The sequence below is a fragment of the Prionailurus bengalensis genome, chromosome D2 (genome assembly GCF_016509475.1).
Source record: "Prionailurus bengalensis isolate Pbe53 chromosome D2, Fcat_Pben_1.1_paternal_pri, whole genome shotgun sequence".
NCBI classification, from domain to species: domain Eukaryota; kingdom Metazoa; phylum Chordata; class Mammalia; order Carnivora; family Felidae; genus Prionailurus; species Prionailurus bengalensis.
In genome coordinates this window covers 13,484,357-13,499,608 of record NC_057351.1, presented here as the reverse complement: position 1 = coordinate 13,499,608, position 15,252 = coordinate 13,484,357, and the positions used below count along the sequence as shown (strand labels likewise).

Genomic DNA, 15,252 nt, shown 5'->3' with positions numbered 1-15,252 from the left:
TAATCTGTACAACGAAGAAATTCAACTAAGCGGCAGTGTGATTCTGTGTGCACCACAGAGGCATTCTGCGAGTTGGGGAGGGCTTCCTGGAACCATCTTGAGGGAAGCCATGCCCACGGGCTGGCCTTCTGGGGTCAGGCTGGCATTCCTTGGGGGGTGGGACGACATGAAACCTGGCAGGAGGGGACAACCAGCGACCAGTGCATGAACATCAGTGCCTGGAGGGAGGGGTCCGGGAGGGAGATGCAATAAAATGGCAGAAATGGGTGGGGCCGGTCCAGTGAAGACTCTGGGTATTTTTGCTGTATTAGAAGTAGACTTTCTGGCACATAGTGTAGATCAGGAGTCAAACACTCAATGCCTGCAGGGGCTGGAGACGTAGAAGTGAATCAAGTGGGTAGGATGTAACCAGAGGGAGCCATGGGGATGGGGATGGGAATGGGGCACACTGGTGAGGGCATGCCCTGTCTTAGAGGGGTGGTAGAGCTGGGCTGCAGACGACTGCTTCCACCTGGTCTTAAGGGCCCAGCATGGCAGATCTGGTTTTTTAAAGAATGTCAGAAATTTAGTACTCGCTTTGGCAACGCATACACTAAAACTGGAACGATCTAGAGAAGATTAGCCTGGCCCTGCGCAGTGATGATCTGCAAATTCACGAAGTGTTCCAGGTTTTTAAAGACCCCGAGTAGCCAGAGCAATTTTGAAAAAGGAAAGCAAAGCTAGAGGCATCACAATTCCAGACTTCAAGCTATATTACAAAGCTGTTGTAATCGAAACGGTATGGTACCGACACAAGACACATAGATCAATGGTACAGAATAGAGAACCCAGAAATAAACCCGCAGTTATGTGGCCAGTTAATTTCTGACAAAACAGGAAAGAATATCCAATGGGAAGGAGCCTCTCCAACAAATGGTGTCGGGGAACACTGGACAGCTGCGTGCAACAGAATGAAGCTGGACCACTTGCTGACATCATACACACAAAAATAAAAGCAGTAATGTCTCTGACATCAGCCAGAGCAACATTTTTCTAGGCGTGCCTCCTGAGGCAAGGGAAATAAAAGCACAAATAAACTATTGGGACTACATCAAAATGAAAAGCTTCTGCACAGCAAAGGAAGCCATCAACAAAACTAAAAAGCAACCTGCTGAATGAGAGATTTTCAAATGACATAACCGATAAAGGGTTAGTATCCAAAATATATAAAGAACGCATACAATTCAACACTCAGAAAACAAATAATCCAGTTAAATATGGGCAAGAAATGAATGGATATTTGTTCAAACAAGACATCAAGATGGCCAACAGACATGTGAAAAGATGCTCCACATCACTCATCATCAGGGAAATGCATATCAAAACTACAATGAGATATCAGCTCACACCTATCAGAATGGCTAAAATTAAACGCACGCACACACACACACACACACACACACACAAAACAAGTGTTGGTGAAGATGTGGAGAGCCACTATGGGAAACAGTATGGAGCTTCCTCAAAAAGTTAAAAATGGAATTACCCTATGAACTAATAAACACTAATTCAAAGGGACACAGGCACCCCTAAGCGTATAGCAGCATTATTTACAATAGCCAAGTTATGGAAGGAGCCCAAAGTGTCCTTCAATAGATGAGTGGATAAAGAAGAAGTGGCATATATATATACAACGGAGTATTTTTCAGCCATAAAGAAGAACGAAATCTTGCCATTTGCAACAACATGAATGGACCTAGAGAACATCACGCTAAGTGAAATAAGTCAGAGAAACACAAATACCACGTGATCTCGCTCATATGTGGAATTTAAGAAACAAAACCAGTGAGTAAAGGAGAAAAGAGAAACAAATCAAGAAACAGACTCTTAACTATAGAAAACAAACTGATGGTTACCAGAGGAGAGGGGGGTGGATGGGGCAAATAGGTGACGGGGATTGAGGAGGGCACTTGTGAGCACAGGCTGATGTGAGGAATTGCAGAATCACCATATTGCACACCTGAAACTAATGTAACACTATGTTAACTACCCTGGAATTAAAATTTAAAAAGGAGGTCAGACATTTAGATTTGTATGTAGGAGCTCCTGGTTTCAAAAACTGACTGATTTTTTAAAAAATCAGCATCATGCCAGCTAAACAAAACATAGCTGGTTAGATTCTGCCCAAGTTGCCGGTTTGTGACCTTGAGTGTAGGTGGTGAGACTGATTTCAGAAAGAGCTGTGGAGAGCCTGCAGAGTTCATGAGCAAAGCTAAATCCAGTCCCAGCCTCTGCAAACAGAGCCCCCTTCAGCATTAGACCAAACTGCAAGCTTCATCTGGAACTAGAGGTAAATTCGAATTTTAAATAAACAAGGGAATACTTTTTTTTAGCATAAGTATATCTTAAACATTGCGTGGGACATACTCATACTAAAAAGAAAATATTCGTAGTTTATCTGAAACTCAGTTCAAATTTAACCAGGCATCTTGCATTTTTGTTTGGTAAACCTAGCCACTCTCCCTGGAGCCCTACACTAGGCCCCAATGGGGTCACAGTCTCCCAGCTCCTCCCAGGGGCGAGCTCTACTCTCAAGCACATAGGGACACAGTCCGCAGTGCAGATTTTAGAGGAAAAGGGAACCAAGGCAAATGTTTGAACATCTGAACGCCACGGTCACATATGAGGTGATCTATACATACTCACATACATACTACTTTGATGTCAAAGGATGGATATTCTAGAACTATCTCGGCCCCTCTCCAGTTATGTTCTTGGCCCTTTGTGGTTTCCTCGTCTCTTACGTGGAGAAGGGAATTCCTATCTCACAGGATTATCACATGGATTAAATGGAAGAAACATAAAATTGTTATCACACAGCGTCTGACACAAGGCAGACGCACAACAAACGTTTATTGTGTGTTAAATGAAATTCTTCAACCCCAGAATGACTGCATTCCCACCGTTCCTGTCACCACACCAAGACCCATCTATGGAGGGTCCCAAGAAGCTGGGACAGGGGCAACATGTGATTCCACCATCGTGCACAATGTCTCTGGGAACTGGGTGTCGGCCGGGGTGCCGGGCTCCTGGCGACCTGTCAGGATCACAGTTCAGGGGAACAATGAGAGCCCTGACTTTCTACACTTTAGGGACTGGAGACCAAGTGTACAGAATGCTTCTTTTTTTATTGAAATATATTCGACATACAATATTGTGTACGGTTAAGTTGTACAACACGCTGATTTGATATTCCTACATATTGTAATGTGATCGCCATTGTATTTAGCACCTCTATCATGTCACATAATTATGTTTTGTTTTTTTGTGGTAAGGACAATTAAGATATAATCTCTTAGAAAGTCTGATAAATACAATATTGCTGCCTATAGCCACTGTACTGTCTATTAGATACCCAGGACTTATTTATCTGCTAGTAGTAACCTCGCTCCTATTCCCCCGCCTCACCCCAACCCCTGGGAACCAAATTTCACTCTATTTGCAGGAGTTTGGCGTTCTTAGATTCCACATATAAGTGATATTATACAGTAGGGGTCTTTCTCTGACTTATCTCACTCCACATAGTGTCCTCGAGATCCATCCATGTTGTCTCAAATGGTAAGATTTCCTCCTCTCTCCTGGATGAATAATATTTGTGTGTGTGTGTGTGTGTGTGTGTGCTCTTTATCCACTCATCTGTTGACAGGCACATAGCTTGTTTCCATACCTTGACTATTGTTAATAATATTACAATCAACATGGGGAGTGTATACACCTGTTCAATATGCTGTTTTCATTTCTTTGGGGTATATACCCAGAGATGGAACTGCTGAATCATTCTGTTTTTGTAATTTATTTTTGAGGAATCTCCACAGTGATTGCACCAATTTACATTCCCACCCACAGTGCCCAAGGGTTCCCTTTTCTCCACATCCTCACCAGTACTTGTCCCTTCTTGTCTTCTTGACGCTAGCCGTCCTAATAGGGGTGAGGTGGTATCTCATTGTGGTTTGGATTTGCTTCCCTGATGAAGAATGATGTTGAGCATCTTTTCACGTACCCGTCGGCCATTTGGATGTCTTCTTTGGTAAAACATCTCTTTAGTTCTTCTGCCTATTTTTTAAATCATATCGTTTAGGGGATTTTTTTTTTTGCCACTGAGTTGTATGAATTCTTTATAAATTTTGGATATATCAGAGACATGGGTTGCAAACATCGTCTGCCATTGTACAAGTTGACAAGTTGTCTTTCCATGTTGTTGATTGTTTCTTTTGCTGTGCAGGAGCTTTTAAGTTTGAGGCAGTCCTACTTGTTGATTTTTGCTTTTTTTTTTTTTTTTTTTTTGCATTTGTGCATATCCAAAAAAGTATTGGCAAGATCAATGTCAAGGAGTTTCTCCCCTATGTTTTCTTCCAGGAATTTTATAGTTTTGGGTCTTCTGATCCATTTCAAGTGAATTTCTGTGCGTAGTGGAAGACGGAAGTCCAATTTCATCTTTCTGCATGTGTTTATCCAGTATTCCCAACACCATCTGTTGAAGACGATCCTTTCCTCATTGGGTGTTCTTGGCTCCCTCATCAAATATTAGTTGACCACATACGTGAGGGTTTACTTCTGAGCTCAGAATCCTTCTTTTCAACTCGTGCTTTTGCCACTGTTCCTCAGCACCATGGCATCCGCTGCAGGTAGTGTGGAGACGGTTTCTTATGCACTCAGAGTGTTCTTTGAGGGGCTCAGAGAAACCCAGGAGTAGCTCCAACCACCCTCCCAGCTCTTGAAAGCCACCCTTGAACACAGAACAGCTGGGAAGGCCTTTGAGCATTCCAAGGCCAGAGACAGAACTTGGAACTCAAAGCTCTTCATTTTATCTGAGTCCTTCCCCAGAGTGCTTAGTGGGTGACAAAGGATGTCTGTGCATATGACACAGAGGTGTTGCTGCCACATGTTTATACTACACACACACACACACGCACACACGCACACACACTTAACGATCTCTGAGGGATTTCATTTTAATCTGCTTTGGAACTAAAGTTATGGTATTAGTCTGGCAGGGCTGTGGCTTAGTCCATTCGGGCTGTTATAACAAAAGTACCATAGACTAGGAGGCTTATTAACCACAAACATTTATTTCCCACAGTTCTGGAAGCTGGGAAATCCAAGATCAAGGCACCAGTAGACTCAGCGTCTGGTGAAAGTCTGCCTCCCAGTTCACAGATGGTGCCTTCTTACTCGGTCTTTACAGGGTAAAAAAAAAAAAAAAAAGTGAGAGAGCTCTGTGGGGGTCTCTTCTGTAAGGCACTAAACCTATTCATGAGGGCTCCACTCTCTTAACCAGATCACCTCCCCAAAGCCCCACTTTCTACCACCATCCCATTGGGGGTTAGGTTTGTTTTTTTTGTTTTTTTTTTTAATGTTTTATTTATTTTTGAGACAGAGAGAGACAGAGCATGAACGGGGGAGGGTCAGAGACAGAGGGAGACACAGAATCTGAAGCAGGCTCCAGGCTCTGAACTGTCAGCACAGAGCCCGATGCGGGGCTCGAACTCACGGACCGTGAGATCATGACCTGAGCAGAAGTCGGACGCTTAACCGACTGAGCCACCCAGGCGCCCTGAGGGTTAGGTTTTTAACATATGAATTTGGGGGGCCCAGGGCGGGTGGGGGGGGGGGGAACACAAACATGCAGGCAGTCCACAGCACCAGCTGACCTCTAAGACTTCAAATTCCTGTAAAGGGAAGTAGTCTTTTCATTTCATGGTTAAACATAAGGCTTAAATACTTTAATACTCTTTTCCTGTGGAACTCAACTTCATGGTAGCTCTAAGATAAGAATAATTACACTTGGTATCTGTCTCTGTGTTTTGGGACACCTTGATGTAGTCAAGTTCACCACACTTATACCAGGAGGACCCCCACCCCCCCCACCAGCCTCCTTGTCCAAAGAAAGGAAATGCCAGAACTCTGAAAACTAGGGTCAAGTCTAGATTTCTAGAAGCCTGACTGGAGGGAAGGGGTGTCTCTGAGACCCCCAGGATCAGCCGTACTGACCCCTGCCAAGCATACCCGCCAGGAGGGGGAAGGGCACAGGCGCTCAAAGGGGCATGATGGAAATCAAGCTCTCTCTGCAAGGACATCATCGCCCAGGAGATAAGCCTTCCCTGCTCTGTACTGGATGGCCTGATGAACAGAGTGCAGGTAACGGACTTGATTTCCCTCATTGATATTCTTGAGGGGGTGTTACGGACCCATTAAAGACACATCCCGGTGCTTGATGGAAATGAGCAAGCTACAGAGAACTGGACTTAGGCTGAGGGCTGGTAGGTTTCGGTTCCTTCCTCCTGTTATTTCCTCCCTCTTTCCACAGACAGTTCTTGGGTCTTGAGCACCTCATCCTAGATGCTGGGACCAAAATGACCAAAACGAAGGGGCCACTCTCAGAGCACTCGTTCACTGGGCCACATAGTCCCCCCAAATAATCCCACCGCCTGTAATCCTGGGCCAGCTGCCCGCATGCAGAGGGCCTCGAGGAGCCAGTCCGGTACCCCCAAGCAACTGGAAAGGAGGATCACATGTCATCCACCAGCTGCCGCTCAGGCAGACGGACGAGATGCCTTCCCAGAACTCGGGAAGTCCTCTGATTCGTTAAAGTGAGTAGAACCACAGGTCCTTGAGGTGGACGTGTTCTAGAAGTCGGTGAGGCCAGAAAACTGAGGACACCAGCTGGGAGCCAGGCCTCCCCACTCTCCCTCGGAGCAGACCAGCATCCCAGGCCCTCTATCGAAACAAAGTCGATTTTCCCTGCCTAGCGATTTAATTTATGAGTTGTTTTTTTTTTTTTTTAATGGGAATGAGGTGGAGCTGAATTCACACTGAAATGTGCAAATTGCTACAGAGCTGAGAAACACTAATCTCCCTCCAGCATCTCCAGCGCCATTCTCCTAAAAACTACCTGCTTCCAGCGAGGTTCCGTGGGTTCATTACTGCCGCCGGGGGAAACCGCACTGATTTACATCCACTTTCATCGGCTGCAACCAGCCACTGTCAGCCCTGCAGGAACAGGCTTGGGTTAACCTGTTGGCCCTTCTGCAGACAGATGAGAGGGGCGCGGCTTTGCCCCCACCGGCACCGCCTCCCGCCATGCCTCACACGCTGCGACTCAGCCACGGCGATCGGGTTACCTGTCACCTGTACTTCACACATCTGATACTCTTCCCACCTGCTCCTCGCAGCAGCACTGTGAGGCCCCAGGCTCAAGGCCTGCTCTTTAATTTGGCTTGTTTGAAAAGTTCCGTCCGTACCCGGTGAGCTCATCAGCTACCATCAAAACTACCTTTCTTCCCCTCTGAGTACCGGGCTTTTTATAACGGCTGGCTCCAAAGGTAATTTCAAAATCCGGCCGGCTCGTGCAGAAGCCAGCGCAGCCTGTGAGACCGGAGGCCAGGCAGGGTGAGTTACAAAGCAGAGCCCCCTCCTTTTAGGGAAAGCAGAGCGAAGGACTGCTCCATAGGACTGGCCCCTGGGGCTCTGAAGACCTGAGTCCTTGGTTCTCATATTGCACCGGGTTTGAGAGCGCCGGTTGGCTGTTGGACCCCCTGCGTGCGGAACGGGGCACCTCCTAGGTCTCAGAAAAGGAAGTCTGTAATCCATACATTGATATGCAAATGTGTGTTTACCCAGGTGAGGTGCATTGTGGGAGACGCACCTGGGATAGGTTCCCATTCTTCACTTGATCTTGATTCCAGTATTCCTAATTCACTGGGCTACCCAAAACATGGCTTCAAAAGAAAGTTCTGTTTTGCACCGCACGGCTGGTCTACAAAAATCTTGCACAGGGCCACGTTTTCACCAAACAACTAATATCATTATGTTTGCATCAGCCTGTGCGGTCATTAGGTGTTTTAGATCAGAATAAGGGCACATCTAGATAGCACTTGTCCTGGAAAATCCTCAGTGGGGCTGAGTATATTTATAAGTATAATAAGTATTTTATTACTCACTGATGACAGGCCAGATGCTACTGCATTTTCTCTATGAAAGTTGCTGAGCAAGTCTGTATGGATGACCGTGCTGAGGGCCCAGGGATTTGTTCTTTCAGGGCACTTAGCTCCCTCCCTGTGGTTGGCTGTCACAAGCCCTCGAAGGTGGGGTCTGTGCCTCAGTTAGGTTTATGTACCTGGGGGTGGGCAGGGGGTCTGGCTCGGTAGGTGCTCAGTAACGGCTGGGGCAGGCGTGAGTGAGTAAAGGTGTTTGTGGATGGGCAAAAGAACAAAGTCTAGCCTGTAGATAGAGCTGGGTCAGGGAGAAAGGCTGCGGCCACGGGTGAACCCCACGGGGTGAGCAGAGTCAGCGGAAGGTGACTGCGGCCTGGTGAGCCATCTGAACATGCAGAATGGAGTCAAGTATCTGCAGAGGCATTTGGCACCGCACGCGGCATATTTTATGACCAGTTTATAGGGATCTTCCTGGAAAAAAAAAAAAAGGTTGAGGACTCAGGAAGTGTAAGCAATGAGTCACCTGGTTAGCTAATCGCAGGAGTTACACACACTGGCTTCAGGATAAAGTCCACTCAGGTGTTGTTCAGCACCCCCACAGCCACCGCAGAGGCCCGCTGCTGGGCCCGAGCCCCTCACCGATGTGCACTTCCTTCCAATGCTGCCCTGGTTCCGATCGGGGCCACACACATTCTCAGGTTGCTGATACAAAACCTGCTGGCTTGTGCCGCGGCTCACAGTGTGACCAGTGCCCAGGCTTCACGGGGTGTGTGACGGCCGCCCGCACTTGGAGAAGCACAGGACGGAGACCCGCCTGCTCTACGGTGGCCCCACCCATCCCCCAGCTCCCAGTACCACCACTCCCACCCAGGAGTTGCTGACAAATGCCCTGAGCCAAAATGGAGTCCCCTTTGTGGCCTCAACTTTGTGGCTCCATCACATACCCAATCTTAGACATCCCCAAAGGAGTGCTGTCACCTTCTTCGGCTATCGCCCCGGTAAACAAACACAGCTGCCACCGCCCTTACCCCCTGCAGACTGAAACCGCATCCAGGACTCCAGGGCGGCCCTTTTGCCCCTACAAACAGCTCTGCGCACGCGCACTCTCACACATCACCCACAGAGAGGACAGGCGCTCACCGGCGTGGAGACCCCCAGCGCCCCCAATGTTCACTTAGGGCTCTTGGCTGCATCATCCTATCGGATCCTTGCTTCCTTCCCAAAGCTCAGGGAGGCTCAGGGTCAGTAAATGACTGAGCCAAATCGAGCTCAGCTCTTCTTTTCGAAAAAGGACATTCAAGAGCGGTCAACCACCCTGGGAAAGGGGAGAAGAGATCTGTATGTCTCTTGGGTCCCTGTCAGGTTTTTCTCTTTGACCATTATTAGCTGTGAAGAGGCCTGTGGACCACAACCAAGGACTTATGCTTCTTTGAACCTCCCTAGGATAATTTGAGGTCTCAACTCAACACATTTATCGAGAGGCTACTATTTGCTATACAGCGTGCTAGAAAGTGGGTGGTACAAAAGCAGTTCCTGCCGGAGGAAGCGGAGAGCAGCCAAAGAGCAGTCATGACAACAGAGTAATGGGGGAAGTGACAGAGGTCTGCATGCACTTTAGCGGAGCCCCACTGATTGTGTCTCAAGGAAGAATCTGTCTTGGGAGAAAGCTGTGGTGACATTGAGGGTTTTGCAGGATGAATAGGAGCTTGTCAGATGAGAAGTCAGCAGGTGTCCCTGGCAAAGGGACCCTTACCTATCAAGGCCGCAGGCATGACCAGCATGCAAATGCCAGGGGACAGAAGTTGCTCAGTACTTCTAGATCTCAAGTGGCAAGAAATGGGGCCCAGGCGACGGAACCAACTTTGCATGCCCCGACAGGAGTTTGGGCGTGATTCCCACCGAATCAGGAGTCACAGAGGCATTTCTACGGAGGAGCGTGTGGTCAGAGTCCCACTTCCGTTGATCTGGAGAAAGTGTCAAGGGAGAAGAGACACAAGCAAGGAGACTAATGGATCAGCCACTCCGTGGTCCAGGCAGGAGAGCTGTGGGCCCGCACGGGGGCAGCAGAGCTGGTGAGGGGCACTGCTGACTCAAGAGACAGGTGAACTTTGGCCTAGTCGGCCTAGAACCTGGAGGTGAGGCAGAGTCCAGAAAGAGACCAGGTTTCCTGTCGCGGGCCTCTGGACGGGCTGTAGCACCCCCGCCTGACATGGGAAATTCTGGAAGATGCGCGCACTTAAGAGAGGAAGATGGTGAGTTCGTTCCTCGCCTTCTTGCATCTGAGGTATCTGTGGGACAATCCTGTGGAGGTGTCCATCGTGCACCTGGAAACGTGCGTCCAGTAAGAAGAGGGCCAGACGAGCAGGAGTGCAGATCAGTCCCATGTTAGCACAGTTAGCTGCGCAGGGACGGAAGAACAGGGTCCTGCAGGGTCACCGAGTACATTCCCTCAGGATGTGAGACAGCCTGGGGAGTGAGGGGCGGGTGCTCCTCAGGTGTGGGGAGGCCAGCCTTGAGGACCGGCTGGCCCTGCAGAGGAAAAGGCAACTCGTTCTCAGTCCTGGAGAGAACCGGACGCAGATGCTCGTGGGCAGCGGTAATGCGCTAAGTTGGGACAAAGGGGGACAAGAAGTGGAGAACTAGGTTTTGTTCTCCTTTATGGAAAATGGTTACCTAGGTAACTAAGTGATATTTTTATTTATTTTTTTATGTTTTATTTATTTATTTTGAGAGAGACAGAAATAGAGCGAGTGGGGAGGGGCAGAGAGAGAGAGAGAGGGAGGGAGAGAAAGAGAGAGAGAGAGAGAGAGAGAGAGAGAGAGAGAGAATCCCTAGCAGGCTCCACACTGTCCGCGCAGAGCCCGACGTGGGGCTCAAACTCACTAAACCGTGAGAGCGTGACCTGAGCCAAAATCAAGAGTCGGGCGCTTGACTGACCGAGCCACCCAGGGGCCCCTAGGGTGATATTTTTGAATGACCAGGTAAGAGGATCTTTAGAAAGATAAACTCCTTCTGAATGCAACATGGTCAACTCCCTCCGTATGATATGTACATGCATTGATTGTATACCCACTCACTACCTGAGGAAAAAGTCCTCGGGTCTTGGCAACACTGAATTATTTCACTAAGATTTATCAAAACCATAAAAACAACAGGTTTCAGCAAGATAAAACCACTGAACATCAAACACCACGTAGACTCTGGCCAACCCTACTTGGAATCGTTGAAATCTATGAACACGTAACATAAATTACCGCACAGCTGAGAAAAAGGCTTCCCACCTTGGTATCTGTTCCTATAAACACCGCCAGACTCGACAACCAAACACAAACTTTAACCTCCCTAAGGAAAAGCGTTTCCCACCACGCGGAGCCAAGTGAAATGCCTTTGGAGACAGAAGTTTGAGGGCATTCTGAAGACTTTGATGTGCCGAGAAATGTCAAGCTTGAAAGAACAAGAGGCGAGAAGAAATCAACATTTCAAGTATTTTAAAGAATCAAGGCATAAATAAAACTGCTCATTTGATCAAGTGGAGATTTACAAAAGCCTGGGTATGTGGGTTGAGTCCCAAGTGGCCAGCCCACAGCCACTAGCTGAGGAGTCCTACAGGAGGTGCAGGGTGTGTGAGGGGGTGTTGGGTCCACATTGTGGGCCCCATCCATCGAACGCCACCCCACCCCCCCCCCACCGCCTCTGCAGAGCACGGTGCAGGCACTCTATGGACACGGGCTCCACTGCCCAGCCTCAACTTCCAGGACAAATGACAAGGTAACGACAGCACCAGCCACACGGGAGCGCTGTGGGGGTTGATTACCTGGCTCAAGTAATACCAGTATTTGGTCCGCAGTGTCGCAAGGCAGGCCCTCCCACTCCTGAAAAGGGTAGGCCACGCCTCCCACCAGCAGCCACTGGGACAAGAGACAAGACTGGGGTGGGGGGGGGGGGGAAGCTTGTCACCTGGCACCACTCGAATCCCCCAGAGCTGACCCTGGCCTCCCAGAAGTCCCACCACCATGGCCCCAGAAGCGGTGCTTCCCGAGAATCTTGCTTTCTTCCTATGCCCAAACAGTTTTCATGATGGAGTCAGGGTCTCCGGGCAGGGTTCGACTCTGGGCTCCAGAAGTCTGCTGCTCAACTGCCGCGTCCTCTTAGCAGGATCACTGGGAGCAGGGGAGAGGAAAGGAAGAAGGTTCAAGGGCATGTGGCTGACTCCTGCGAAGGAGGAAGCCATGGAGACCACACCAGGCTGGGAGCCAAAAGGCTTGGTGCGTTGTGGGCACCGGAGGAGCAGATGACAGAAGCTCTCGGGGCAGGAGCTTAAGGACTTGAGTGTCCAAACGAGACACAGTCCCCTCTTCCCAGCCCAATTATTTTCCTCTTCGAAGGGTTCTTTGTACGTCTTTAATCCAGGGGAAGGTTTTGGACAAAAGAGAGGCTGTTCCATCCCAAAAGCGAGTACTTGTCGGAACAAGTCACTTGCCAGAACGTTGATGGGGAAGGGCAAGGAGCCACAGAACGACTCACCCTGCGGTCCTCAGGCAATGGCAGGGCACCAGAGCGCCTCCCCGCTCTGAATCAGAAGAAGGGCATTCTTCTATTACCAGCAACCCTGCCAGCACCAAAACAGGCCGTGCCTTTCTCTTTCCCACGTTCCTGGGTCAAGAAGCAGGTGTGGTCTATTGCAGCAGGTTTACATCAACGAAAAACACATTCCTGGGCTCCTCGATCCCATTGACACGTGCAGTTTCTGAGGCTGAATGATGCCTGACCTCCCGGTCCATCGCTGTTTACTCATCTGCACAACCCACTCATCCATCGGATGATGACTGAGCGACTTGGGACGCCCCTCCCGCTCAGCCCAGGAGGAGCCCACGGGGGTCCGGGAGCTCGCAAGTGGTGCCAAGCTGGCAGTGGCACCTGGGAGCATCTGGGAGGGTCCTTGTAGAGCATCCGCCTGTATAAACCTGCCCCTCCTGGGGGCATCTGGGTGGCTCAGTCGGTAAAGCGTCCAACTTTGGCCGAGGTCATGATTTCACCGTTCCCGAGTTCAAGCCCCGCGTTGGGCTCTGTGCGGACAGCTCAGAGCCTGGAGCCTGTTTCAGACTCTGTGTCTCCCTCTCTCTCTGCTCCTCCCACACTCATGTTCTATCTCTCTCTCTCTCTCTCTCTCAAAAATAAATAAACACTAAGCCTGCCCCTCCTGGTGCCCACATCCATGTCAGCTACTTGGTTGCATTCATTCGTTCATTCATTCATTCCTTCCTTCCAAGGACAGATACTGTGTGTCCCTAGCACCCAGCTCCCTGACAGGTATTGAGGGTATGATGGTGAGCTAAACTAGGCATGCTCCCATCCCTCAAGGAGCTTACGTTTTAGTGACAGGGAGAATCAGAAGCAACAAACAAACAAATACGTAGTTTCTGGTGGTGGTAGGTGCCCAGGGGAACATCAAGATTGGCAGGGGCCAGGGGCGCCTGGGTAGCTCAGTTGGTTAAGCGCGTGACTCTTGACTTTGGCTCAGGTCATGATCTTGAGGTCTGTGAGTTCGAGCCCTGCATCGGGCTCCGTGCTGACAGCTCAGAGCCTGGAGCCTGCTTCAGATTCTGTGTCTTCCTCTCTCTCTGCCCCTCCCCACTCACACTCTGTCTCTCTCTCTTTCTCAGAAATAAATAAGCATTAAAAAAAAAAAAAAAAGCGTGGCAGGGGTCTGCTAACGCATATCAGGAAGACTTCTCTCAGGGAGGGACACCTGAGCTGAGGCCTGGGTCATGAACCACAAGGACATCTCAGTGCTGTTCCCCTGAGCAAGAAAGCCCAAAAGGAAGCTGTGATGGAGGCCCATGTTACCAATGTGAGAAGGAAGGCCCAGTGAGACAAGGCACCGTCTTAGCCATCAAACCCGGGGCGTGCACTGTTCAGAGAACGGGCGACAACGTCCAGGCCTCCACCCCAGGGCCTGGCCCCCCACCCATGAGGGCTTCCTCCTCTGGGACACGGCGCTTTGATGGACAGCAGTGTAGGTGGACAGTTCTGGGCTCCTTCAGAAAAAGCAAGCAAGCACCGCCTGCTAAATTAGGAAGAGAGATCGTCTCTATGAGGACACTCTGGTAGCTCAGTGAGCATGATTTCCTCAGGCGACACCAGAGGGACGGCAGCTGCTGACCCTCCGGTGACGCCTGTCATGTCTCAAAGCTCAGCCAGCGGCGGCAGTCACCAGCTCTTGCTGATGCCTCCTGTGTCCTGGCATCCTAACCCCAGCTTGGGGATGCAACCTCCACATTGCATCAGGTTCCTTTCTCAAAAGAGGGGCTGAGTCAGCTCTGACCAAAGTCTCCAGGGCTCTGGACTCCCGGGCCTGGCTAGGCACTTGCTCACTTCCAGAAGCTCCCCTTGTCCCTGCCACACGGGAAAGGTGCCAGGCCACACCGCAGGCTTGGCTCCGGAGCAGCGCGCCTCCCTGCTGAATGTCGCTGCTCCGTGCGCTTCCCGAGGTGACAAATGACCTTGAATCACATTGGTGAAGGAATGGCTGTCAGCCTTCTCATCCATTGGTCACATTGCGACACAGCCCTCGGTGAGCAGAACCAGTTCCCGAGAGCGAGCTCGGGGAGTTCCAAGCACCTCCCGGGCCGGGCTCGCAGAACTCACAGTGACATCGGCACACACAGGCCCAGAACCACCCTGGCCCACTGCCACCAAAAGGTGGGATGACGGGGACTTGGGAAAGTGGGAGAGGTCTGAGGACCAGGACTAATCCCCAGCTCTCCCTTTGCTGAGTGACTTCGGACGAAGGACTTGACTTCTCTGAGCTGCTGCGTCTGCACTGATGAAATGCCAGTACTGTTGTGGGTTGTGGCCAGAATCAAATGAGAAAATGGCCATGAGGGCACTTGGTGTGCTTCAAAGCACCACGTCAGTGACAGTGGTCTATCCACTGAAAAGTCGATCATAATGAGTGAGCTTCTGAGTCCTTACCCAAGGAGTTCTTGGGGTATGAGAACGGGTATCTCTGAATCTATTCCTGGGACACGGGAAGACAACCTCATAATACGATGTTCTTGGTACATCAGAAACTTCCTGTGTGAAATCCATGATGAGAACCCCCTGCCACAGCAAAAAGCTTTACGATGAGACGCCAGGAAATTCCCACAGACGTAAATATTATAATACATCCTTAGCTCCAAAATAATTCCTCGGAGGGACGCGTGGCTGGCTCAGTCGGTGGAGCCTGTGACTCTGGATCTCCGGTTGTGAGTTCGGGCCCCACGTTGGGTGTAGG

The 15,252-nt window shown here is 49.8% G+C and overlaps 1 non-coding gene across 1 annotated transcript; it reads left to right on the top strand.

Annotated features, from left to right (window-relative positions):
* Positions 1–572: 572 nt before the first annotated feature.
* Positions 573–674, top strand: LOC122493602. The gene has a single exon (XR_006299960.1). It is a non-coding gene; the product is annotated as a U6 spliceosomal RNA (small nuclear RNA).
* Positions 675–15,252: the final 14,578 nt, after the last annotated feature.